Genomic DNA, 25,148 nt, shown 5'->3' on the forward strand with positions numbered 1-25,148 from the left:
AGTCTGTCAACCAGACCTAGGAGGGTGGGGTTGCTGGGGCCTTAAGAGGCTCAGGGAGGAAAAGCTGCATTGCTCTCCTCTCTTTGAAGTTTAATTCCGCCCTAAGTGAGGATGGGACCAAACAGCCTCCCTCCCCTCATTTGTTGATACAGACCAAGGAGATGGGGCCTTTTCAGTTTCAAGGAGGGAGTCCGTGCAACTCCCATCCACTACAATTAAATACTGCACTGACAAACGGGGTACATCTTGGAGGCTTTGGGGGGGGCAATATCAACAAATATGATCTGAGAAGGTAGAGGTTCAGCAGGGCAAGGCTGCAGGAGGTGTCAGAGGAGGAGGTGCCATTGTCGGGGAGCCACTGGATGACGTCTCAGTGAGGATTTCCATGTTCAGACTTAGGGCCTGATTTGGATTTAGGCCCTTTGTCTCTTTTTTGGAAGTCAAACATCTCTTGTGGGATAAGGCTGGAGACTGTAGTTAAAGAGGTATCCACAAGTTTTAATGCCCCTTCTAGGAAGGACTAGTGAATAGGATTTGGTTCTGCACAGAGGAACATAGCCAGAGCTGCTGCAAAGTCAGGTCGATCAGTGATTCACCTCAATGGCTATCTTGCACATTTAACACTACCATTAAGTGTCCAGTACTGGAAAAGCATCACTTACGGGATTAGAATTAATTCAGGCTGTGTTCTGGTGTGAGTTCAATATGGATGCAGCCTTTCCTGTCCATGAGGTTCTGATCAGAAGGCTAGCCAACTAGCTCTTAGTCATTCTGGTAGTCCTGGGTTCCAAAATTGAAACAGGGGTCAAGCAGAAGAGCAGGCCTTTGAATGATCAAGGAAGGCTCCAGACAGAAGAGCAGGCCTTGCAGGTACAGCAAGCAGTCGACTGAATTTCACAGCAGGCCAAAACAGCAGGAGGCCCTCTGAGAGTCCTTCAACAGATCCAGAAAGTGAACTGAGAGTAGGTGTGAGGGTGTTCCATTTTTACACCTGGTACCTTCTTTGAAGTAGGAGAAATTTCTAGATAATTCCCTTTGAAATGTTTGGAATTTCCTGCCTACCCTGCCCTGGCTCCAGCCTTACTGCACAGGTATCAAGCCCTTCGTGTAAAGGCAGGACACAGCCTATTGAATTGCAAGTGGGACTATGCCCAGCTCAGCCCCCCCATCCTGTCAGTATGGCCCATCCAGGCACACCTAATCCCTCTATTGTGTGACTGACACAGAGGAATAAAAAAGTCCAATTGCCAACTACGCCAAGTCATGGGTCCCAGGAAGAGGTCACAGGCCACAGGCACCAAATAAGACAAGAAATTCCAAACTTTCTAAAACTGTTATTTTCAAAATGTTAACTTAAAATCTGACATTAGCGATAAAGCAGATGTTAAAGTACATTTTCTCAGGTATCAAACATGAAAGTCCTACTTGCTCCCAGTTAAAATTCAACACTTAATACATTTAAAAATAAGGCACCCCGATTTTCTCCTATCAGAAAGGTAGGCATCACAGTAGTGAAAAAAAATGAAATTTAGAGTATTGTTCTAACAGGACATGTAAAACATAGAGGTATATATCTAACATTTATATTGCAATGCACCCTGCTTTATAAGCTGCTTAGGGCTTACCTAAGAGGTGGCCTATTTGAAATTAAAGGGGAGTTTAAGGCTTGCCAAGGAGGTGTAATGCCAAGTCGAATTAGCAGTTAAAAATTGCATTCAAACAATTGCAAACCTGGGACATATTTTACTGGGCTACTTAAGTGGGTGACAAACTAAGTGGTGCAGGCACCCTGGTACCATTTCACTTACTGACCTTGGGAATATAATACACCACCTTACTAGGGACTTGTAATTAAATTAAACATGACAATCAGTTGTAAGACATTTATTTCGTGTTTTAGGGGGTAAGCAGAAGCACTTTAACCCTAGTTAGCAGTGCTAAACTAAACAACGCCCTAAGGCCAACCAAAACAACCTCAGAAAAAATTGGAAGGGTGAAGGTAAAAAGTTTGCATAGTGCGCAAAGTCCAACAGTGAGATAATAAGACTATACCTTACATTTAAAAATGAAAAACCTAGAAAGCAACAGAAAAAACAAAGTTTAAAAAACAAATAAGCACTGAAATTCACCAGTTGTACTTTACTAAGCTAACCATAACTTGTGGCCCCACCATGCACTGCTTATGACCTCACACTATGCATCACACATCATTGATGACATCACGGAATACATCTCAAATTACATTACTGATAGCGTCACTGAGCACGTCACTGATGACAGTCATCCAATGGATATGACAGTTTGCTATAATCTTTTCATACTGGTAGGTATTCAGCAAGAGGTGCATGAAGAAGCAATTTTCCGCAACATCTGTAGTACTAATGGGCATATAATTTTGCAACAACCAAAACATCCAGAACATAAACCATATCTCTCAAATCATCCACATTGACCCATTCGCTGCCAGGCCTTTTCCCCTTCAGGTTCCAAGCCTTTTTTTGGCTGTTTGGGGCAGTTCGCTCTTAGGCCCTCGTAACTTTTTGTCCACATAAGCTACCCACACCAAACTTGCATCCATTTTTTCCAACATCCTAGGGATTCTTGAGGGACCCAGACTTTGTGGGTTCCCATGACGGAGACCAAGAAATTAGCCAAAATACAGTGAAGATGTTGTTTAAAAAAAGAAAATAGGAAAAAAGGGCTGCAGAAGAAGGCTTGTGTTTTTTTCCCTGAAAATTACACCAAAAAGGGTTTGTGGTGCTAAAATCACAATCTTCCCAACTTTCAGGGACAGGCAGACTTGAATCAGAAAACCCAATTTTACAGCACAATTCTGGCATTTTAGTGGGACACACCCCATTTTTACTAATTTTTGTGCTTTAAGCCTCCTTCCAGTTAGTGATAGAAATGGGTGTGAAGCCAATGCTAGATCCCAGAAAGCTAAACATTTCTGAAAAGTAGATAAAATTCTGAATTCGGCAAGAGGTAATTTGTCTTGATCCTACAAGGTTTTCCTACAGAAAATAACAGCTGAAATAAACAAATATTGAAATTGAGGTGAAAAAAACAGCAATTTTTCTCCACGTTTTTCTCTGTAACTTTTTCCTGCGAAACCTACCAAACCTGTGCATTTTTTTAAACTGGACACCTAGGGGAATCCAGGATGGGGTGACTTGTGGGGCTCTCACTAGGTTCTGTTACCCAGAATCCTTTACAAAACTCAAAATGTGGCCCAAAAACACTTTTTCCTCAAATTTCGGTGACAGAATGTTCTGGAATCTGAGAGGAGCCACAAATTCCCATCCACGCAAATCCCTTCCACGCAGCGTTCCCCAAAGTCTTCTGATAAAAATGGTATCTCACTTGTGTGGGTAGGCCTAGTGCCCGCAAAGGGAAATGCCACAAAACACTATGTGGACACATCCAAATTATCAAATACAAAACTACCTGTTTTTGTGGGGGGAGGCACCTGCGTTTTTGGTCCTGGGCTCAGCAGCCATATAAGGAAACCTACCAAACCCAAACATTTCTAAAAACTAGAGTCCCAAGGGAATCCAAGGAAGGGTGACTTGTGTGGATCCCCCAGTTTTTTCATACCCAGAATCCTCAGCAAAACTCAAATTTAGCTAAAAACAATCACATCTTTTCCACATTTCTGTGTGGGATCACCACACCGGGACAAATTTCCTACCACCCAATGTTCCCCTAAGTCTCCCGGTAAAAATGATACCTCACTTGTGTAGATGGGCCAAGTGCCTGTGACAGGGAAGAGACAAAAATATGTCGAAATTGAGGGAGAACCAAAGCGGGTACAAAAGGGCAGTTTGAAGAAAAACATTTTTAGGCTGACAAGTGAGGCAGAATTGTTATCGGTATAGTTGAGATAATGCTTGGTGTTAGGAATTTTGTGGAAGGTTCCATCACAAAAATGTGGGAAAAATGTGTGATTTCCAGCAAAGTTGGAGGTTTGCAGGGCATTGTGGGTAAGAAAATGTTGCGGGTGCATGTGTAGCACACTACTCTGGACTCACCTAGATGTTTTTTTTCAGATGTGTCTAGGTCTTGTGGATTTTTCTACATGGCAGCGTCCAAAAGTCTAAAAAGTGCAGCCCTCACCATTCCAAGTGGGACAATTTTGAGAGTTAGACAAGCTCTCATACCCCAAATGTAAAACCAAAACCCAAAATAATCAAATGTCCTCTTGATTGCAGTGGATAAGATGTTTTAGTGTGCAGGGGAGAGCTGAAAGACTGCTATCCCCTTCATTTGGTATGGGGGCATAACCATGCCCATACCGGTTGGTAGCCACCACCCCACTATTTTTTTTTAATTCCCTGGGATTGAGTAGGATTTCTGCCCCCCTCCCGGGGAGTGGATTGGGGGTAACTGCGCCATCTGTCCACTGGTGGGCAGAACAACTTTGGCCCTATTTATTTGGGGTGGGGGTATGGCCAAACCTGGACCCTCTATTTAAAAAAAAAACAAAATCTTCCCTGGTCTCTGGTGGGCTATTTACCCCTCTGGGGGGCAAATGGGCCTTCCAAAAATAGGATGGTCTGCACCCAACGGGGGCAAATATGGCCAACAGTAATGTGCCCCCATGGGGAGTGACCGTTGCCCACGGGGCTGCCCCCAAACAAAACACACACCTACACACACACCAATCCCTGGTGCCTAAGTGGTTACTGCCCCCAAGGGGGGGAGAATTGGCCTAAAATAAATTTACCCCCCAGGGAAATGACCCTTACCTAAGGGGTCGCTCCCCTTGCGTGAAATTGACGTAAAAAATAAAAATCCATGTGTCTAGTGGTTTCTGCCCCTCTTGGGGCAGATTGGCCAAATAAAAATAGGCCGATCTGCCTCAGGTGGGGCAGAAATAGCATAGAGTTTATTTTGCCCCCAAGGTAGTGACCCAGCGGCGGCAGAATAGGCCTAAAAATATTTTTCCCCCCTGGGTAGTGGCCCCTGCTCAAGGGGCTGCTCCCCTTATGAATAAATATATTTTTTTAAAGTCCCTGGTGTCTAGTGGCATTTCTGCCCCCCTTGGGGACCGATTGGCCTAATAAAAATCGGCTGATCTGGCCCCAAGGGGGGGCAGAAATGGCCTAAAGACAATTTGCCCCCCAGGGGAGCGAACCTTGTCTAAGGGGTCACTTCCCACATATTAAAAAAAAATAAACAAAAAAAATATCCCTGGTATCTAGGGGTTTCTGACCCCCCCCCCGGTGGCAGCTCAGCCTAATTAGATCAGGCCGATCTGCCCCTTGGGGGCAGAAAAGGCCTAAAAATATTTTGCCCCCCTGGGGAGTGGCCCTTGTCCAAGGGGCCACTCCCCTTATGACATAATCAAAAAAACAAACAATTTCGCTGGTGTCTGGTGGCATTTCTGCTGCCCGATTGCATCGCGATCCCGCAGCAGAAATGCTGAGAAAGACATCAAGGAAAAGGAAAGGCCTTTCATTTCCTTTGATGCCTCTCTCGGCCCCTCCATGTGATCGGAGGAGAAATGCTTTTGCATTTCTCCTCCGATCCACGCTGGAAGCTGAGCTTCCGGCATGGAGGGGTAGGCCTCTGGTGAGGTCAGCGCGTGATCACACGCTGACGTCATCAGCTGCCACAGGGGCTTTGACAGGGGTGGGAGTGGACGGAGAAGTGATTCCCCTTCCATCCCTGCCCAGGGGAGGGGTGCTTGGCCATCGGGGGAACAGGGGGCCCATAGCAGGATGAGCTGGTCTCGTCCTCGAGACCAGGCAACCATTGCAGAGGGTGGGACCAGCTCATCCTGGGCACAAGTTACAAGACTTGGGTGCTCTAGTAAAGGGGCTGTAAGCTGTAAGCAGAGTACTGTAACAAAATGTTAACCTTTGTTTTTTCAATAAATATAAATATGTACATGAATGAGTGCTTAAAGCACTAAAAAAATCAGTAAAGTTCTGAGTTGTAAAGTAACTGAAAAAGGCCTGAGTGGTACTTACCTGCATTGTAAAGACTGCACAGTAAATGTACCACATGGTAAAGGCTGTGAGGTAAAAGTAACATACCTCCAGAATGGCTAACCAATATATCTGTATTATAGGTCTTCCTCATGTGGCACCTGCCTCCATCGGACATTAGCCTTCACTAAGCAGCAGCAAAGTACATCTGCCAAATCAGGAGCCCTGGTACCTGTGCTATGGAAAGCAATTTCACTGTAAACTTTCTATCATTGCTATCACTTAGAAGAGGAGTACCTGTTTTTGAATTTACAAGAGTTTATGCTAATCCATGAACATTGTTACTCATGGAAATAGTCTCTTTTTAAAATAATTCTGGAACCCTTTTATACAAGTGGTTCAGCATTGGTGTTTAAAGACAACACGCTTATATGTCATTGATAGATACTCCTAGTGAATATCTAAATATTTGTATGATTCTACACTCATTATTTTAAAGTTGAATAATCCATGTCAAAGTTTATTTAGGCACATTTCCTTAGGAAGTCAGTTTGTGTTGTCTAAGCAAATCATGAACCCCATTTTATGTTTAACTTTTTAGACAACTTTTCTGTTTTTTAGGATTGATTACAGGGTCAGTACATCTAAAATAAGGTTTTAGAGTGAACATACTATGATGTTTTTGTAACTGCGTCCCAACTAATCCGAAGCTTCCTTGAGATGTCCCATTCATAATTTTACTGTAAAATGAAATTAGACACTGAAATGGTTTAATGGTCATGGAAATGTCATGGGCATTTGATTCAGGGTACTAGAGTTCTTAAATATGATGATTATTGCTTGGACAAGTCCAAAGGACTATTTGAAAATACTTAAGAGGCACACACATGGACCCATATTTATACTTTTTTTGTGCCGCATTTGTGTCACTTTTTGATGCAAAGGTGGCAAAAACTTACAAAATACAATTATATTTTGTAAGTTTGCGCTGCTTTTGTGTCAAACAACGACACAAATGCGGCGCAAAAAATGTATAAATATTGGCCATGGTTCCAGAACAGAGTGAGCCGTCTGCATTTTTCAGTATTTTTGTACTATTCTATACTCTACACCCCTCCCTTTTCCCTTTTAGGATTCCTCCACCAAGCCTATCTTTTTGGGAGTCATAAGAGGAAATATTATACATCTGTGCCTTCTCTTTTGGTAACATTCATGAAACAGGAAGCAGCCTCATTAGCTGTTAAAATCCTCACACAGAAAGCCATTTTCAAGAAAATATATCTTCATTAGTGGGATTTCGTACTCTACCATGTGGAACAGTACCACACAGGTAAATCTGCCACTGAAGCCAAACATAATAATGTCTGAAATAGAGCAAAGGTTTGGAGAAAGAGCTGAAATCTAAGTGGAAGAGACTTTGCTTTTTTTCCATAATGCTAACACTGTAAGGAGAACTGATGAGCCCATGTTGTAAGGACGCCAGAAGGGAACACAAAAAATATGCGAAACACAACATTCCCACCCATTCCCACATTATTGCTATGACAAATCCAAAGGACTATTTCAGAATACTCAAGACGCACACACATGGTTCCAGAATGGAGTGAGCTGTTTGCATTTTTCAGTAATCTTTGTAATGTTGTATACTATACAACCCTTTCTTTCTCCTTTTGGGATTGTTCCACTGAGCCAATGGTTTTGGAAGTCATAAAAGGAACATTTTAAGGATTTTGTGCCTTCCCTTTTGGAACCTTTTATGAAATGACAGGCAAAAATTGGAAATGCAAATGGACAAAGATTTTAAAGAAGGAGCTGAAGTCTTAATTGAAAATATTTTAATGTCCCCATAATATTAATGCTGTAGGGAGAGCTGATGAGTCCATGTTGTAAGGGTGCCAGAATGGAACACTGAATAATATGCAAAACCCAACATCCCCACTCTACTCCCTACTGGAGTAGATTCTAATGAAAGTCTTGAAAGAGCCTCACCTCGGAAATCTACAAAACCTAAGCAACACAAAAAGTACTATCAAAAGATTTATTCCTGCCCAGCTAACTAAAATCTTTGCCACTGCATCAGAACAACTGGTCAGTGCGAAGTGTGGAGAAATATTTAGCACAACAGAGGTTAATGCAGAGCTGAACTGGTTGAGAAGTGTGAACATTTAAACTATTCTAAAATCCCAGTATATTGTAGAGGAAAGTGAGCATCTATGTTATTGACAACGAAAGTGCAAAGGTTCCAAAGGTAGGACTCACCAAATGTGTATCTCAGTTAAGCCCATATTGGTTAAATGATTTTAGGAGTAGAGCTACAGCAGAAAAGGTTTTTCTAAATGCAAATAAATTCCCTATTAAAATGCCATTTAGTGGTTCAGCATATATGATTGCCTTACACAAACCAAAAGTATGTGCAGCAATGCAGTTTCTATTTGACTCTGTTAGACGCTATTTAAAAGTCATGAAAAGAACTGTATGGAATTGGGGTATTAGTTGAGGTGGATGATTGCCTACCTCAAATAATAGCCACAAACATTGTCATGGTGAACCCTTAAGTTCACTAAACTAACCTAAGCTCAACCCCATGATAGATTTGGCACAGAGCAGAAAGGTTTAACTTAGAGGCAAAGTGTAACATATTAACACAGTAATCAAGCAGTAATAAAGTCAAACACAGCACAAAAACACCCAAAACAATTTAGACAAAAAGCATTAAGCACCAACTGCAGTCAGCTGGTTGCACTTAACTGATACAGAGGAGCAAGTTTAGGCTGATTGCGACAGAGCTCCGGTTGGATCCATAGACTAGGTTCGACCCAGACAGAACCTTTACCTTGTGACTTAATCTCTGAAGTTGAAGTCATAAATTATCAGCAGGGGCAAGGAAGCAGGCTTTGACCCAACACTTCACACCGTCGGTTAGCCACTGGAGGACACCAATGAAGCTGTTAACCTTTGATGGGAAAGCTACAAGGTGGGAGACATTTGAATACTATGCCCAGAGAAGATCCTTCACTGCCCAAATTCTTTTCTTGTCTTCACTTGATAAAGATTTCTACTAGATGTTTGGGAGCTTGGATACTTTCAACAGGACAAGACTGCAGACTTTAGCCAAAGAGGGTTCCACAAGGTCAGCTCTGCAAAAAAACAACCAAGCTGGAACAATCTGAACAACTCACCTCAAGTGGCAACTCACCTTTGTCAGAACAGCTTAACAGGTTGGTCCCAGTCCTCCAGTAGTCTTTTGAGCTAAAACATTTCACAGGATTCAGGAAGGGTTAGGAGGACTACACAATGACACCAGCCAAGGGAACTCCTGGCCAATTCCTAACCCAGTGGTGACCCTATCCACCTTTGCAGCATTTCCTGTGTGCCTTACAGCAAATATTCCCATAGTGCACTTCTCAAACTAAAATGTAGACCCCAAAACCTATCTTCACTGTCACAGAGCTCCTGTGCCCATCCTTGAGGTGCAGCCAGAGAAATAAGCAACTCCTTCTCTGTGGTCACTCAAAACTGGTTCTAAAAGCAGCTCATCTACTACTGAGAGTAGTGCCTGGCTGACTAGAGGGACAAAACAGGGGTCATACCCAGCAGTTAGCTTCAATTGTTGTGTTGACTACAACTCTGGTGTGGTTCAAGGACTTTTGGGTTTCTACTCATGGAGGACACAGGTGAGCTTGGATCAATGTACCATTGCTGAATGTGAATGACAGTTTATTGTAGCCCAGCAGACCCTACCCAATATACAGTTAAAGTGCAATCACTGATTTTGGGTTACTAACAATCCCTAAACTTGAATCTGTGCACTGTGGTACTGGAAGCAAAACTATTTTATTTTTCACACTATCACACACACAAATGGTACTGAGAAGAATAAACACTTTTCACTAAAAGTATTTATTGAAGCAGGGTGAAGTCTTTCTAAGACCATTTAAAATACCCAGACATAGTAACATAACAACAGCAAATAGGTATGTTGTAAACAATAGGAATAAAGTGAACATTTCTAACATATTGAAAATGTAATTTAAAACCTAATACCTAAAACCTACTTCTATGTGCTATGCTAGAAATATGGAAAGTAGAACTTGCAACCTAGATTTTCTTAGGGAGAAGCAACACACTGCAAACCTTGTTGACAGCAAAAGCTGTGGTAATATGTGAGACAGGAATGCAGTGCTCCCTGCAAAAGAAAAAAGATACATTGCAGCAGCATCTTTTCTCTTACAATCAGCTCATTATCTCTATCAAATGTGATGTAGAGTCCTCTTAGTATGATGGCAACAGTCAACGACTCCAGCAGTATCTAGTTTGATAATCTGGGAGATGGACCTCTCCTGACAAGTGGCCAAGTAGCAGTCCTTACATATTGAATCATATCAAAGATCAGAATTTCTTTAGATGGAGTCGGGCCTACTTAAAACGGAATTGGATCTTTGGTACTTGGCTGTTACAGGGTAGGCCTCTTTAAAGTTAATTAGATTGCTGGGCACAGCATAGGTGGTCACCCTGCCACAGGAACAGAATACCTCCCTATACCCAAGGCCTTTGTCTCAAGTCTTGATGCAATATCACACCTCAATGTGGGGGGTTGGTATTCAGCTCCTCGGTGACAGTTGTAGCTCATGCAAATGAGAATCTTTAGGCTTTAGGCAGGGAAAAGGTCACTTTTTCAAAGTGCTTTTTCCAAAATATTTGGTACAAATATACCTGCATCAATCATTTTTGGCTTGTAATAAATATTTCAAGAAGTTAAAGTATGAATGTTATAGCTATTTTTTTAAATCTAGAGATAGCAATATAAATGTAATGTTGTATCCCAACTACAGTGAATATAGCTTTATTTTGTACTTATTCACTGTAGGAATATGTTTAACTTTAAACTATTACATATCCTCCTTTTGAACACAATATGTCCTGATTATGACATCCCCAGCTGGGCCTTTGTGATCTTCTGGGCCCAGTGACGCAGGTCCTCCCACTGCTTCCTGCAGTGGGTGCTCCGCCAGCAATGGACCCCAGGGTCTGCACTTCCTTGGCAATGGCTTGCCATAACCCTTTCTTCTAGTGGGCGCTGACCTGATTGGGAAACAATAAGAAAAGGGGGGACATGCTGTCAATGATCACAATCCAGCAGTTAGCGTAGGTGACACACAATGAACACTGATCATGCACACTGGCACTGTCACTGTCCCACACATAGAATGTGCATGCTACAGACCTGTCCAGTCATGACATGTGAATAAGCACACACATACATCGTCAAACAACACACAACTAGTGTGACCATGGACTTTGTACTGACCTGTTGTCCTGGGGCTCCATACAACCACCCATACAGGGGTAGGACCCCTTCCACCATTTTTTCCAGCTCCTCTGTTGAGAATGCTGGGGCCCTTTCCTCTGCAGTGGATGCCATAGTTGCTCCAAGAGACAGGACACAGCAGCACACAAAGAGGAGGTCTGTATCGCCCAAATGCCAGGAGTCAAGTGAGCAATATCACACAAAATGGCAGTTACGACTGGAGCGGTCATGACCGTCACCGCCAGCGGTGATCGCCATTGGTTCCAGTCTTCCATTGACATCAATGTTAACCACTGAGGAGTTGCATGGCGGTTCTGACTGCACTCCGCCATGACAACTTCCGCCGGTGGAATGAGGTTACTTCCAGCAGTACCATGCATGCCGGACACGCGGATGCCATTTTAGCTTGTGACATTACTGTCCTGAGTTACACAGCTTCACTACCTGCCTGTCCACACAAAAACATACTTCAGGTCTGACATGATGAATATGGACACATGCAGTGCATGTCTAATGAAATGTACAGATGTGGCACAACAATTGTCAGCATACTTGACCAAGAAGGTTAAACACAGGAAAGGTCTAGGTGTACATGGCATGTGTACATCCATCCACACAGTAATCATGTGCCAATGTGTGATTGGGTATGGAGGGTAGAGGAATATGTACTGAAACATTACAGGCAACTTGCATGACTATTGCATTATGACTGTCATGTGTCATACTGTATAGCCTACATTGTGACAGACATCCTGATTGTTGTTTATATCCCTGCACAGATTTGGCCAGAATAGAGTGAGGAGGAATGCACCAATTTTCCGGCTACTCGTTGTTCTAGAAACCATGGTGGAGCACCAGATCATCCTGATCTATCGACTAAACCATTTGTTCATCAGGAAACTGGTCGCACAGTTGAAACAAGACCTCCTGCCGGGTTTGAGGAATTCCCATGCCATCCCTCCAACAGTCCAGGTGTTGTCAGTCCTGCATTTCCTTGCACCTGGCTCACTTCAAAGCACAGTGGGACTGACTGCAGGATTTTCACAGCCCCAGTTCTGTAAGGTGTTGCAGGATGTGCTGGATGCCCTACTTAGACATGTGCACAGGTACATTATGTTCCCTCTACATCAAGATTTTCCCAGTATGAAAGCAGCCTTCTACAACATCTCAAATGTTCCACATGTAATTGGGGCCATTGATGGGACTCACATTGCCCTGGTACCTCTGAGGATCAATGAACAGGTCTATAAGAACGGAAAGAGTACATATTCACTAAATGTGCAATTGGTGTGTCTTGCAGACCAATACATTACACATGTGAACACAAAATTCCTTGGATCAGTACATGATTCCTACATCCTGAGAAACAACAATGTCCCTGCATTGATGTCACAGCTACAGGGAGAAAGGGCCTGGCTCATAGGTATGTGTACTGCTCTCCATGTCAGATGTCTGTACCCCTCATGACCCAGTCAGCACTCCGCCTAGCAATGTTACCCATGGCCATGTTTCCATTCCCACACAGGTGACTCCAGATACCCCAACCTGCCCTGGCTCCTGACACCTGTGAGACATTCAACTACAATAGGGGAGAACAGGTACAATGAGGCACATGGCCGGACGAGGCGTGTGATTGAACGTACTTTTGGTCTCTTGAAAGCCAGATTTTGTTGTCTCCATGTGTCTGGTGGTGCACTACAGTACAATCCAGGGAAAGTGTGCAAGATCATTGTTGCATGCTGCATGCTCAATAATATGGCCCTCCAAAGGCACATCCCACTGTTGGAGGAGGGTGACGTTAATGCTGGAGCTGTGTTTGTGGCCAGTGACTCGGATGCTGAGGGGAAGGCAGACGAGGATGAGCCACATGACAACAGGACACAAATGATTTGTCACTACTTTCCTTGATGTACAGATAAGTCTGCATTACATATCATCAGCACTGTAGTTGACAGTGGATGTTAAAACACAATGGATGTACTTACACACCTACTGGAGTATCACAATAAATACGTAACTTGGACATCTGTGTATTGTGGACCTGTGTATAATGCATTTGTTCTTCAACATATTTTGCAATACTAAGAATAAAGAGACATGCACAATGACTTGTGAGTATAGGTGTTTATTTGGTGTAGCATTTCACAGTCCAGAGGAGTAGGATAGTGTTCTAGGTGAGAAACAGAGTGGGTGGTCAAGCTGTTAGTTTCATAGGTCATGTGACCATTAGCCTCAGAATGATGTGACCTTGGTGTTGAACAGCCAACAGGGTGTTACAGTGGCATACAAGGGTGACATTTCAGAAGAGGGATCATTTGCTGGTGGGGGGATTTGTCTTGGCTTGGGGTCCTGCAGGATGTCTTGATGGGCAACCTATTTTACAGGGGGTTCCTCAGCTGCAGGGGTAGGGGTGCTTTTGTCTTGTGGGTCCTCTGGCTGCGCCTCCATTCCAGTAGCACCTGCTGATGTTGAGGGCGGTGGTGTTGAGTGACTACTGGATGGGGGCCTGCTGTTGGGTAGAAAATGTCTGCAGGATGTTGTTGAGTTCCTTGAACTCTTCAAATATGGAGACCATGGTGGCATTGTGTGCCTTCCACTGCTGCCTGGCCTCATGGTGGTATTCCTCCTGCAGCCCCTGTGTCTCTTGCAAGGTGGTAAGTAGTAGGCTCCCATAACCCTGGAGACGGCCCCCTGGCCAGTTGTGTCATGGACCTTCCCCGTCCCTCGGGCCATGATTGTCCTCCCACTGGCCTTGGCACCCTGTGCCCCCTCCGACTGACACCAGGACAGTCATTGTCTTGGGTTTGTACTGTTGACTCCTGTCCATGTCCTGTCGGGCACACTGATGATTGTTGTGATCTTGGGACACAGGTTTAGGAAGGTGGGCTCTGTTGTGCACTGGCTGCCACAGGGGAGGTGGTTTGAGTTGTGGGCAAGGTATGGCTGATGGTGGTGGGCTGACCACTCATGCCTGATGGGCCAGGTTCATTGTCTGAATCCAGACTTGTATGTGGATCCTCCCCTATTGGTGCTGCATCCAGGCCTGGGCTTCCTGTCACTGGGCTCCTCTGTTGTGTGTCAGTACTTGGGAGACCTGTGAGATGAGAGGAATTGTATCAGATGAAGGTATTTATGAGGTGAAACACATGATTGTATTCCCTCATTAACTGTATTTGCAGGACAGTACTGGCATTGACAATTTGCTTTCCACTGCTTGTGTTCTCCTCAGTAGAAGATTGCAATGGTCCTACTTTTCTGTACAGTTTACATTTGTCTTGCTACTGTCATTGCCATGTACTGATGTGCATTTCTACCACATATTGGTGAGGGGGAGTGACATGGTGTAACGTGCAATTGTAGAGCTGTGATATGGAAGTGGCAGTCAGGCAAGGGTAGGAAGTGTTGCATTGTAGTAGTTGTGGTACTTTCTGTTGTCTAAGGCATACATGCACTAGGTTGGGCTGTGAGGGAATGGCATCAGTGGGGAGATGTGACAATGAAGTGTGGGTATGGGGCCAATGATGGTATTGTTCAGGTTCATGTGGTTTGAGGGGGTGATAAGGTAATGGGGATACATGCTGTGCACAGGGAGATGGTGGCCAGTAAATACAGTGGACTTACCAGTGTCCAGTCCAGTAGCTCTTCCCGTCAGCCCTTCTGGATGTAGTCTCCCCAGGACCATCTCCTCCCACGGTGCCATTTCTGGGGGAGGTGGTGGGGGTCCTCCACCAGTCCTCATGACTGCCACTTGGTGCTTGGAAGCCAGGGCCTGTACCTTCCCCCTAAGGTCATTCCACCTCTTCCTAATGACATCACTTGTGTGTGGATGGTACCCCACTGCCTTCACCCTGTTGACTATCCTCTTCCATAAGTTGTTGTTCCGGGATATGGATGTCTGCTGGACCAGTGCTCCAAACAGTCTCGGATCCACTTTGACAATTTCTTCGACCATTACCCTGAGCTCCTCTTCTGTGAATCTGTTTTTTTTTGTGGTGCCATGGTGGTTGTGTTGTGGTGGGGGTGTATGGTGTGCAGGGATTGTGGGTGTGCTGTTTAAAGTTGTGAATGTGTGTATTGATATGTGTATGTGTAATGTGGTGTTTGTGTGCAGTGGTGTGTTGTTTGATGCACGCTTAGTAGGATGGTGCCTGTGGTATCCAGGTGCAGTGCCTCCTTTCAGTGTGTCCTTCTCTTGCTCTCTCTGGATTTCAATTTGCAAAGGGTTCTGTGTATGTGTGGGTGTGTGTTTTGTAGTGCTGTGGACAGGTGTGTGTATGTGTTTCAGGTTGCTATGGTGTCATCCTATCTGGTGCAGTGTTGTTGCGGTGATGGCTACTTATTTTCCCGCTGCGGTTTGGACCGCCAATGGATTACCGCCGTGTTGGTTTCCCCTATGCTGATTTTTGTATCGGAATTTGGCAGGTGGCTTTTTCTCAGTGTGGTGGTGGTGCAACCACCCCCTTCTTTCAGTCCTTTGGGGCGATGGTGTTGTTTTTCCATTCAAAATTTGGCGGAGTTATGTTGGTCACTCGTAATGCTGCGGGCTTCACTCCACCATCGCTGGCGGTGTAATGGCTGCCTTTTGCACAGCGGTCTTTGGCTATGATCGCCAAACTCGGAATGAGCACCCAAATGTCTAAGTTTATCTTTGTGATTCGGGCCCCATGTTTTTTAGCACTGTTGGATTTTTATGATGTGGTTTGAAGTTGTGTAGGGGTAAAATGTGTATATTAACAAAATGCAGTATTTTAGTAACACATATATTTAATTTATTTGAAATTGAATTCAACTTTAAATCATGGCATATTAGTTTAGGTTGGGTACGCTTTTCATTTCTTACACATTTTCATATTTTTTGTATATTTTAATGTTACAATTTTTATTTTGTTTAAGTAGCCATTAAAACATTTTTATGTCATTTTCAAACAAGCATTTTTCACATTTTCAAAATGTTTGAATTTATATTTTTCTATGTATTCATGTTTTTAACTTATATATTTTTATGCATTGCAACACTATTCACACATATATTTTTATATGATCTTTATATAAAAGTGTATCCATTTTAACAAAGAAACTATTTGTTTTATAACCAATCTGTTTTTATTGAATTGTCAATGCCACATAAAGTCACAATATATATCCCAGTACTAAGCCAGATGTGAAGGGCTCATTTTATGTCTATGAAGTCTGTTACGATTATTTGAATTTTAATAAAATGAATGAATAAAAAACAGGAAAATAAAAATATATTTGTATTCCCTCCCCTCATCCCCCCTTCCACACCAGTATAGGGCTTAGCATCTCAAATCAATCATTTTTAACCACAATAATGTACTCAGGTCACCACATCCAAAGAGGATTGATTAATAGTCCCTTATTGCTTTTATGTTGAAATCTATTAATAGGGTCCCTCAAATAGGTCCAGTTCCTTAGGCCATAATGGATATGTCTACCAATGGATATACTACAAAAGATAGCTCAGCAGAGGTTACCTAAGCATTGTGTAATCTGGGGTGTTATCCATCATTAGCTTGCCAATCTCTCCGTCAACAAGAGGTTCCAGACAAGACCGGCAAGGAGTAATATCATCCATTTGAACAGGATGCATTCAACAAGCGTGACCAAGTCTATCACTATTTCTGACTTAGTGGCATTATTTTCTAAATTCTGTCACCTGTTGCAACAAGGACAAGTTGGGCTACTATTGCAGAAGAGCTATCTTGAGTTTTGTAATAGAATGTCACCAGTGAACAGTATGATTTTATGTGCTTCTTTTCTAAACCAGAGGCCTGTCACCTCTTCATCGTCCCTGGGATTAAAAAGAGTTCAATAATAGCAATTAATGGAGACAGGGACATTTTGTCTGGTGCCCTTTGTCAGCATTGTGTGGAGGTAACACCATTGAGTGAGAACAGTTCAAATTGGGCCTGATATCCTACCAAGGCCAAACCAGCCTTTTCCAGTACTCAAATAGGGAGGGACAGTCCGCCCATTGAAAGGCTTTTACCACATCCAGGCCCGTATTTATACTCCGTTTGCGCCGAATTAGCGTCGTTTTTTTCGACGCAAATTTGGCGCAAAACTAACGCCATATTTATACTTTGGCGTTAGACGCGTCTAGCGCCAAAGTATGGGCAAAGAGCGTCATTTTTTAGCGTGAACGCCTTCCTTGCGTTAATGAGATGCAAGGAAGGCGTTCCCGTCTAAAAAAATGACGGCGACGCAAATGCGTCGTATTTATACTCCCTGGCAAAAATCACGCCCGGGAGGTGGCGGGTAAAAAAACCCCGCATTTGCGCCACTTTTTAACGCCTGGGTCAGGGTAGGCGTTAAGGGGCCTGTGGGCTCAAAATGAGCCCACAGGTGCCCTCCCCTGCCCCCAGGGACCCCCCTGCCACCCCTGCCCACCCCAGGAGGACACCCAAGGATGGAGGGACCCACCCCAGGGACATTCAGGTAAGTTCACGTAAGTATAATTTTGTATATTTTTCAACATTTTTTGGGTGGCATAGGGGGGCCTTATTTGTGCCCCCCTACATGCCACTTTGCCCAATGACCATGCCCAGGGGACATAAGTCCCCTGGGCATGGCCATTGGGCAAGGGGGCATGACTCCTGTCTTTACTAAGACAGGAGTCATTTAAATGGCGTCTGGGCGTCGAAAAAATGGCGCAAATCGGGTTAAGACGATTTTTTAGCGTCAACCCGACTTGCGCCATTTTAAGACGCCCTAGCGCCATTTTCCCCCTACGTGTTTTTTTCCACGCACACCAGGCAGCGCCGGTCTGCTTGCGCCGGCTAACGCCATTCCATAAATACGGCGCCCGCATGGTGCTTCGGAATGGCGTTAGACGGCGCTAAATTTTTTGACGCTAAACTGCGTTAGTGCAGTTTAGCGTCAAAAAGTATAAATATGGGCCCCAGTGTCACCAGAATTGCTGGCATCGACCTACCTTTTCAACTAGGTGCATGATTGCCCTGATATTGCTGTGCATCTGGTAGTTTCTAATAAAGCCTAACTAATCAAGGTACATGAGTCTAGGAGAGCATTTTCCAGGTGAAATGCTAGAATTGTATTGAGGATGTGTATTCATATGTTTAAAAGCACAATATAACACAATACAATGTACACTTCCCTAGATCCTTTAATGGTTTGTGAATTAGAGTAATGATGCATTGTTTCATTGTCAGGGTCACTAACTTCATGTTGGGATTAGCAATGGTCCAACGCCCATATTTATACTTTTTGATGCAAACCAGCGCCGGCGCTGGTTTGCGTAAAAAAATTTACCGCTGGCTAACGCCCTTCCTACATACCAGGATTGACGTTAGCCGCTGCTGCGGGCTGGTCAGAGTAAAAAAAAAAAGACTCAAACCAGGCAGTGCCGGCATACGGAAAAATGGGGGTTGTGCGTCAAAAAATGGTGCAAGTCAGGTTTGAGTAAAAAATCATGGTTCAAACCGGATTTAAGCCATTTTTTGACGCACAACCCCCATTGAAATGACTCCTGTCTTAGCATGACTCCTGTCATGGCGGTATGAGCCACCAGTCCGGAGATGTCTATCTCCAGTCACCGGCCAACATAGTCCCGTCCATGGCATTATGAGCCAGCCTAACCCCATGGTTTTTGTGGCATTAGCAATGCCACAAAAACCATGGCAGTAGGCCCTACTGGTGACAGGGAATTCCTTCCCTGTCATCGGTAGGCGGTTCCCACACCCCCCAACACTCACCTGATGCCCCCACCAACCATTCATCCAAACTCACTCCCCACCAACCCAATACACAAACTAACTCCCCCACCCAACTCCGATCCACTCACTCGCCACCCCACCCCCTCCGATCCACTCACCCACCCCTCCGATCCACTGACCCGCCCCCTCCGATCCACTCACTCATCCCATACATGCAGACAACCACAGACACGCACACACCACACAACTGACCCCCACAGACACACACGCACACATCACCCCACCCCCACTACAGTCACAGTGATCCTCACCCCACACCCCCTGTCCCCGCATACACTCACACAGATTCCCACACACACCATGCATACACCCATTCACTTACACTGGCAAACACACATTCATACATGCATACTTCCAGACATACTCACACACATTCTTGCACGCAATCACACTGACATGCAGACACGCACTCACTTCACCATTCGTACATGCATTCACTCACACACATACAACCACGCAAACAACACAACATACACGGGCGCATTCACACACACTCACACATTCATGCGCACGTTCAGACACACACACACACAAAACACGCCCCATTCCCCCACCTCCATCCCCTGTCGGACGCCCGACTTACCTTGTGCGGGGAAGAGGTCATCCGGCAGGGGATGGGAAGGGCGCGGCTATCGCCAGCTGCGCCCGCAAGCAGAACACCACCAGGCCATGTTACTGGTCATAATACAGCTGGTGGAGTCCTTCTGGTGGAACGGGCGGTGCTGGTGCTAACAGCATCAGCTAACCACCATCCACCACCATGAGCACTGCCGGATTTCCGCCCTTATTGTGGCAGAAACAAAGGTTTCCACCTGTCAGCCCAGTGGGAAAGGTGCATCAGCATTGTTACTGGTTCACAATAGAGCTGGGGGCAATGCTGCTGCAAGCGGGGGGCACGAGCACCCTCAAAATGCATACTGCCTGCACACAAGACAATGTGTATTTTGAGGGTGCTGGGCAGGGGGACCCCTGCACTCCCCATGACATGGGCATGGGCAGTTTAGGGGCCCCCCTGCTCCCCCCTGCACTTGTTCTGAGAACAAGGTTGTAATCATCTGGCGGTGCTCATTTCAGCACCACCCTGGCTGATTACAATCTGCACCATTGTCAGCCTGTCGGGATCACGTTTCCTGGTGGGGATGGCGGTAAGTTGGCAGGTCTGTCCTCCAACCTTGTAATGCGGCAGTCAGACCGCCACAGCCACGGTGGTCCGACCACTACCACAAGGCTGGCGGTCTTTGGACCATCAGCTTCATAATAAGGCCCATAGTCAGATTCATCTTTATATAACACAAGGGAGGAGAATGCAGCATGCAGTAACACATTATGCAGCATGGTTTTCTAAATTATGCATCAAATTCTGAAATTATGAGGCACATTCTCAGGCACTATTAATTTCAGCCATCTGACCTAGAAACAGCGTTTTGACTTCAAACACAACCTTCTAATTCCAATCAGTGCTCATGAAGAGCACACTGAAGCTAAACTAAGTGGCCAAAATAAAAAAACAAATATATATAACAAAATGAAGTATAAACAGCACATAATGGGCAACACGGGTAACCATCTTGTAGATCTGGTGACATTTGTTTTACTATACTGTGATGACACCAGAACCCCTCTACTATGGCAAAATTGTCAATGGCAATATTCAAACATATTATGTATTAATTGTTTATAACTTGTATATAATTATATCACAGAGTGGTGACACTAACTCTGAAATTATGACTTGATCTGACTTTAAATTGAAAAGCAGCTTTTTTCTTAGTAACTTTTGGAGCCAGTCAATGAATCTGCACAACATGTTTCCCCAAAACATTAATCTGATTAGTGATCGGCCTGGCCCATTTTGAGCAGTTCTGACCAGGGGGGAAGGGGAAAGGGTGGGAGGAATTCACATAGGATCCTTTACTCTCTGATACAGAAAAAACAGCTGAAATAAATTGCTCCAATCTTGACATGAACATGGAACTTTACTCAGGGAAGTTCTGTTGCTTAGTTTGGTATAACTCTATTCAGTAGCCTTTGATAAATTAGTTTAATAAAATTGAGTTGAGATGCCAATCTAGAGAATGATATTTGATCTGTTAGTCCGTGGATTATGCACAAACCGGCATTCATAGACCACCTATGCACCCATTTAAAAAAAATAAGCTCAATTTGTTTTGGACAAGAGAGTTTTTCCTCCATTTATTCAATTTGTCTCTATAAATCCAAGAATGGTTTTGTGATTATGCTGGGATGAGATTCCTGAAAGAGATGTAAGGGGGAGGCAAAGCTTCCTGTCACTCAGGTGAAGGGGCCCCCATTTAAAAAAAATGAATTGGCCACAGAGTTTGTAGGCTGGGCTCTTTCTTAGTTGCAGGGCCCACCTGAGGACTGCAAACCCAGGATAAGGATCTAAAAAAGCCTAAGGAAAGACTTCTTGACCCTTGCTTACCCTGCTGTTTGACTGGTGGCCAATAGAAATTGAGGTTGCTGTAATAATGTAATGGAGAAATATTCTAATCAACCTATACAGCGGGGAAAAAAGTAGTATGGTATGGTATGATACGGATTACTTTTTCAGAGTCACACTTCAACATGAGCACAAATCACTGTGCAATAAATATATGAACACACAAACATGCACTGTGTGAAAAGGAGCACAGTACAATGGTGATGCCATAACTTCACAGTTTCCAAGTAAAAATAGAACATTTGATGTACACTCAATAGTTCTACAAAAATAATATTGTTAAATGTTATTTACATTGCAACTACCTAGATGTCTTTGTATATTAAAGCCATCATACATTACACAATACCCCATTGAGGAAATGTCATTTCTTTACTCAAAGCACATTTAGGGCCTGATTACGAGTCTAGCAGTCCAAAGACTGCCAGACTCGTGGTGGAGGTCGGACAGATGGGCCCAAAGCCTTTTGGTGACTCTTGAGGAATGGGTGTGTGAGTAAATTACAACATATTCCATGGCTCTTTGTTTATCTGACCCTTGCTGTCTATTTCAGTATAATTGTTTCAGAATTATTTTGAATGGCTTATGTCGTAAATGAAATGGGAAATTACAAAGGTAGTGACATCTCTACTACAGGGACTTTTCCCATGTGCATTTAAGATGTAGAAAATGATCCTAAATAGCTACCAATTGTGTTCCGCATGTTTTTATTGCTTTCATTTATTCTGTGTTTTCTGTGTTTAATGATGTAATAAGAAAATGGGCATGATATTTCTGAAAATATGGATTTTATTTTGAGCAATCTGTGAGATTCCACTGTGCCATTTTGAGCAGCTATGTTTAACGCCTGCACAGATCAGGCGTTAAAAGGGGGCACACCATTTTTTATAATGGGCCCTATGAACCTTGCACGATTAGCACCAACATTTTTGGTGCTAATCATGCAATGTACTACAAAAGCGTAAAAAATGTTGACGCTTCTGTCCCTAACATGTGCCATGGTGCGCCGTACGTTTAATACAGGACACACATGGTGGCGTTGGGGGCGCTTATGGGCACAAAAAAAGTGGCGCTTCTTATTCTGCAACTCCACTTTTCTGAAATTTGGGCCCTATTTACAATCTTTTGATGCAGGTCAAAAGTAAAGGGAAAGAACTTGCCATATCTGCAGGATACAGCACATTCCTGTCCTTTTCCCCTGCACTGGCACACAATGGGCTGCCATGAGCCAATGCAGGCACCCTTGCACCATGGTGCAAGGGTGTCTGCATTGCAGAGATGATTGTTTTTGTGCAGAAAGGGACACCTTTCTACACAATAAGAGAAATAAAGGTATTTCTCTTCGACAGTCCGTATGTACGTCTCTTCTGGGGAGGGGTATGCTTTTGACGCACTCCCAGATTTATGAAATCTTGTAAATCTGGGAATGTGTCAAATGCCATGGGTGCTACGTAGGATGCTACGTAGGAACACACACCTTAACGCCCATCGCAGGGGGAATCAACACAGTAACTTGCGCTGTGCTGATTCTGTCCATATTTACAAGACCATTAAAAGCCACACATGGCGACTTTATTTGGCCTTGTAAATATGGCCTGCAATGTGTGCCGTCAGACCGTCGCTAAAAGAGTTGTTCCAGCAGCTCAAAGGGCCTTGTAAATATGCCCCCTAGTGCACGTAACAAATATAGATGATGTGTTACAAAGTATAAACGTTTTCATAACTTCATTTTCCACAGTTCATGTGGCGTGATAAAAGTATATAGTTCCAAGCCCTCAACCTTCCATATTGCACTTTAATGTACTATATTTTGATATCATTGGAAATCCTCTAATATGCATGTGACAAGTGATAGAGGTCAATACATATATTAATATTCACTATACACTGTAATGTAGTGATCATCATAAATAAGTATGACTCTAAGAGTTATTCTTGGACTAGGGTGTGCGACTGCACACTTCATGCAAACCTGAGGTCAAGCAATGAAAATAAAAAACATCTGAGAGCTGCAGAAGTCTTCAGGATGTTTCTCCGTTTTTATTAAAAGGTGTATTGGCTGTGGACTACAAAGGCCAAGCTGTGGATCGCTTGGATTTCTTATTGCAAAGGGTAAAATCTGTAAAAATGTAGAATTAAAAAGTGATCACTTAAAAGGTTTAGCATCGACTCATGAATGATCATGGGAATTTCTTTCTGCTTATAAGCAGTAAAAAGGCACGTTCATGTTTGATCCCAGAATAGAACTTTTGGAGGAGGGATTAATATACTTGATTAATGACTCGATAGAATCAAACCTGTGTTATGTGTGTCAAGTTTCTAGGCTATTCACTGTTTTAGGCATACTTATAACTGAATGAATCTGTCTAACTTTAGATTTTAGCGATGGAAGCGAAGCAATGCCATTAAAGTCGCCCGTAATCATAGAGCTTCGTGAAGAAGTGCAGTGTTCTTTCTTGTTTGCTCTTTGTTTCAAATCAGTAGCACAACGTCCTGCAGGCAGATGTGGTGTCTAGTTTGATGGAACATCACGCTGCAGAGGAAGGTGTTTCCGCACTTTCGTCCAGGGCAGAACTGAAGGAACATGGTAAATACCATTTGGCAACCACATCATCTTTTCTAACAGTAAGTCCAGGTCCCGTCTCCTTCTCTCGCTACCAGAATTCCCATCCCTTGTAAGGGAGGTGACACTGCGGGGAAACTCGTGTCAAGACTGCAAGCTATCCGTCATTCTTGGAGATTTTATCAGATACAGAGAAAAACGTAAATTACAATGGCATTTTTTTTCTGTGATACATTAAAATAGCAAATTAAATGGACGGGGAGATACTTTTAAAAGAGCTCATGCAAAACATTCCATGGTCCTGCCTTTAATTAATCTAGTGGAATCCACGTTTTTCCATTCAAATTAATACAATTTAAGATACATGCTCAAAGTTGCCTGATATTACCCTTATTCATCAGTTAGTCAGAATACTGCCTAACCAAACTAATCCGGGGTTGTGATGTCTTTATTTTTCCCTATCAATAGCGCACCCTTGCGTTGGATGTGTTCCTACACCTTTAAAGCACGATGTGAGATAATCCTTATAAAATATTTTCTGGACTTGACTGACGTATGATATGTAAATCATTAACAGTGTGGATTGTTTCACTAAGCTCCCGGACAGACTGGGTTTGTGCTGGTGGCTGGTAGGTGCAATCAGAAGGGGTGGAAGAAACTACTGATACCTTAAATTGCTCACCTCTGATACGCAATGTCAACACAGTGCACAAATTCCAAAGGCAGACCTGGGTTTCTCTATGATCATTACATGTCCCCCAACTTTATTATCAGAAGAAACATGGACAGAGGTTCTCATTTTTTTGTCAGTTACCAAACTATCCAGTATAGTTTCATGGGAGTCAGCTTTAAACCCTTTGCATGTTATTCTATGTAGTTGATTATTTGCTTCAGTCATATGTTAACATGGCTAGAAGTCTGTTTCACTTTTGATAGTGTAATGCCATTAATTCATTAAGCAAATCTTGTAGGTTTCAGCCTGTGGATGGTGGGAGTGCAGAGGGCGGGGGAGCATGAGCAGAGAAACTGTTGGTGTCCCGAACCGAGCAGCAGCAGTGTTCTCTTTATCTTTTTCTGTCTCCTTTCTTCCCTTCTACCTTCTCCCTTCTTTCTTCCCTTCTGTCTT

The 25,148-nt window shown here is 43.7% G+C and overlaps 1 pseudogene; it reads left to right on the forward strand.

The window, feature by feature from the left end:
* LOC138249577 (serine/threonine-protein kinase PRP4 homolog) overlaps window positions 1-25,148 on the forward strand; it is a 110,790-nt pseudogene that overhangs the window by 81,120 nt on the left and 4,522 nt on the right.

The sequence above is a fragment of the Pleurodeles waltl genome, chromosome 8, assembly GCF_031143425.1.
Source record: "Pleurodeles waltl isolate 20211129_DDA chromosome 8, aPleWal1.hap1.20221129, whole genome shotgun sequence".
Lineage (NCBI taxonomy): Eukaryota > Metazoa > Chordata > Amphibia > Caudata > Salamandridae > Pleurodeles > Pleurodeles waltl.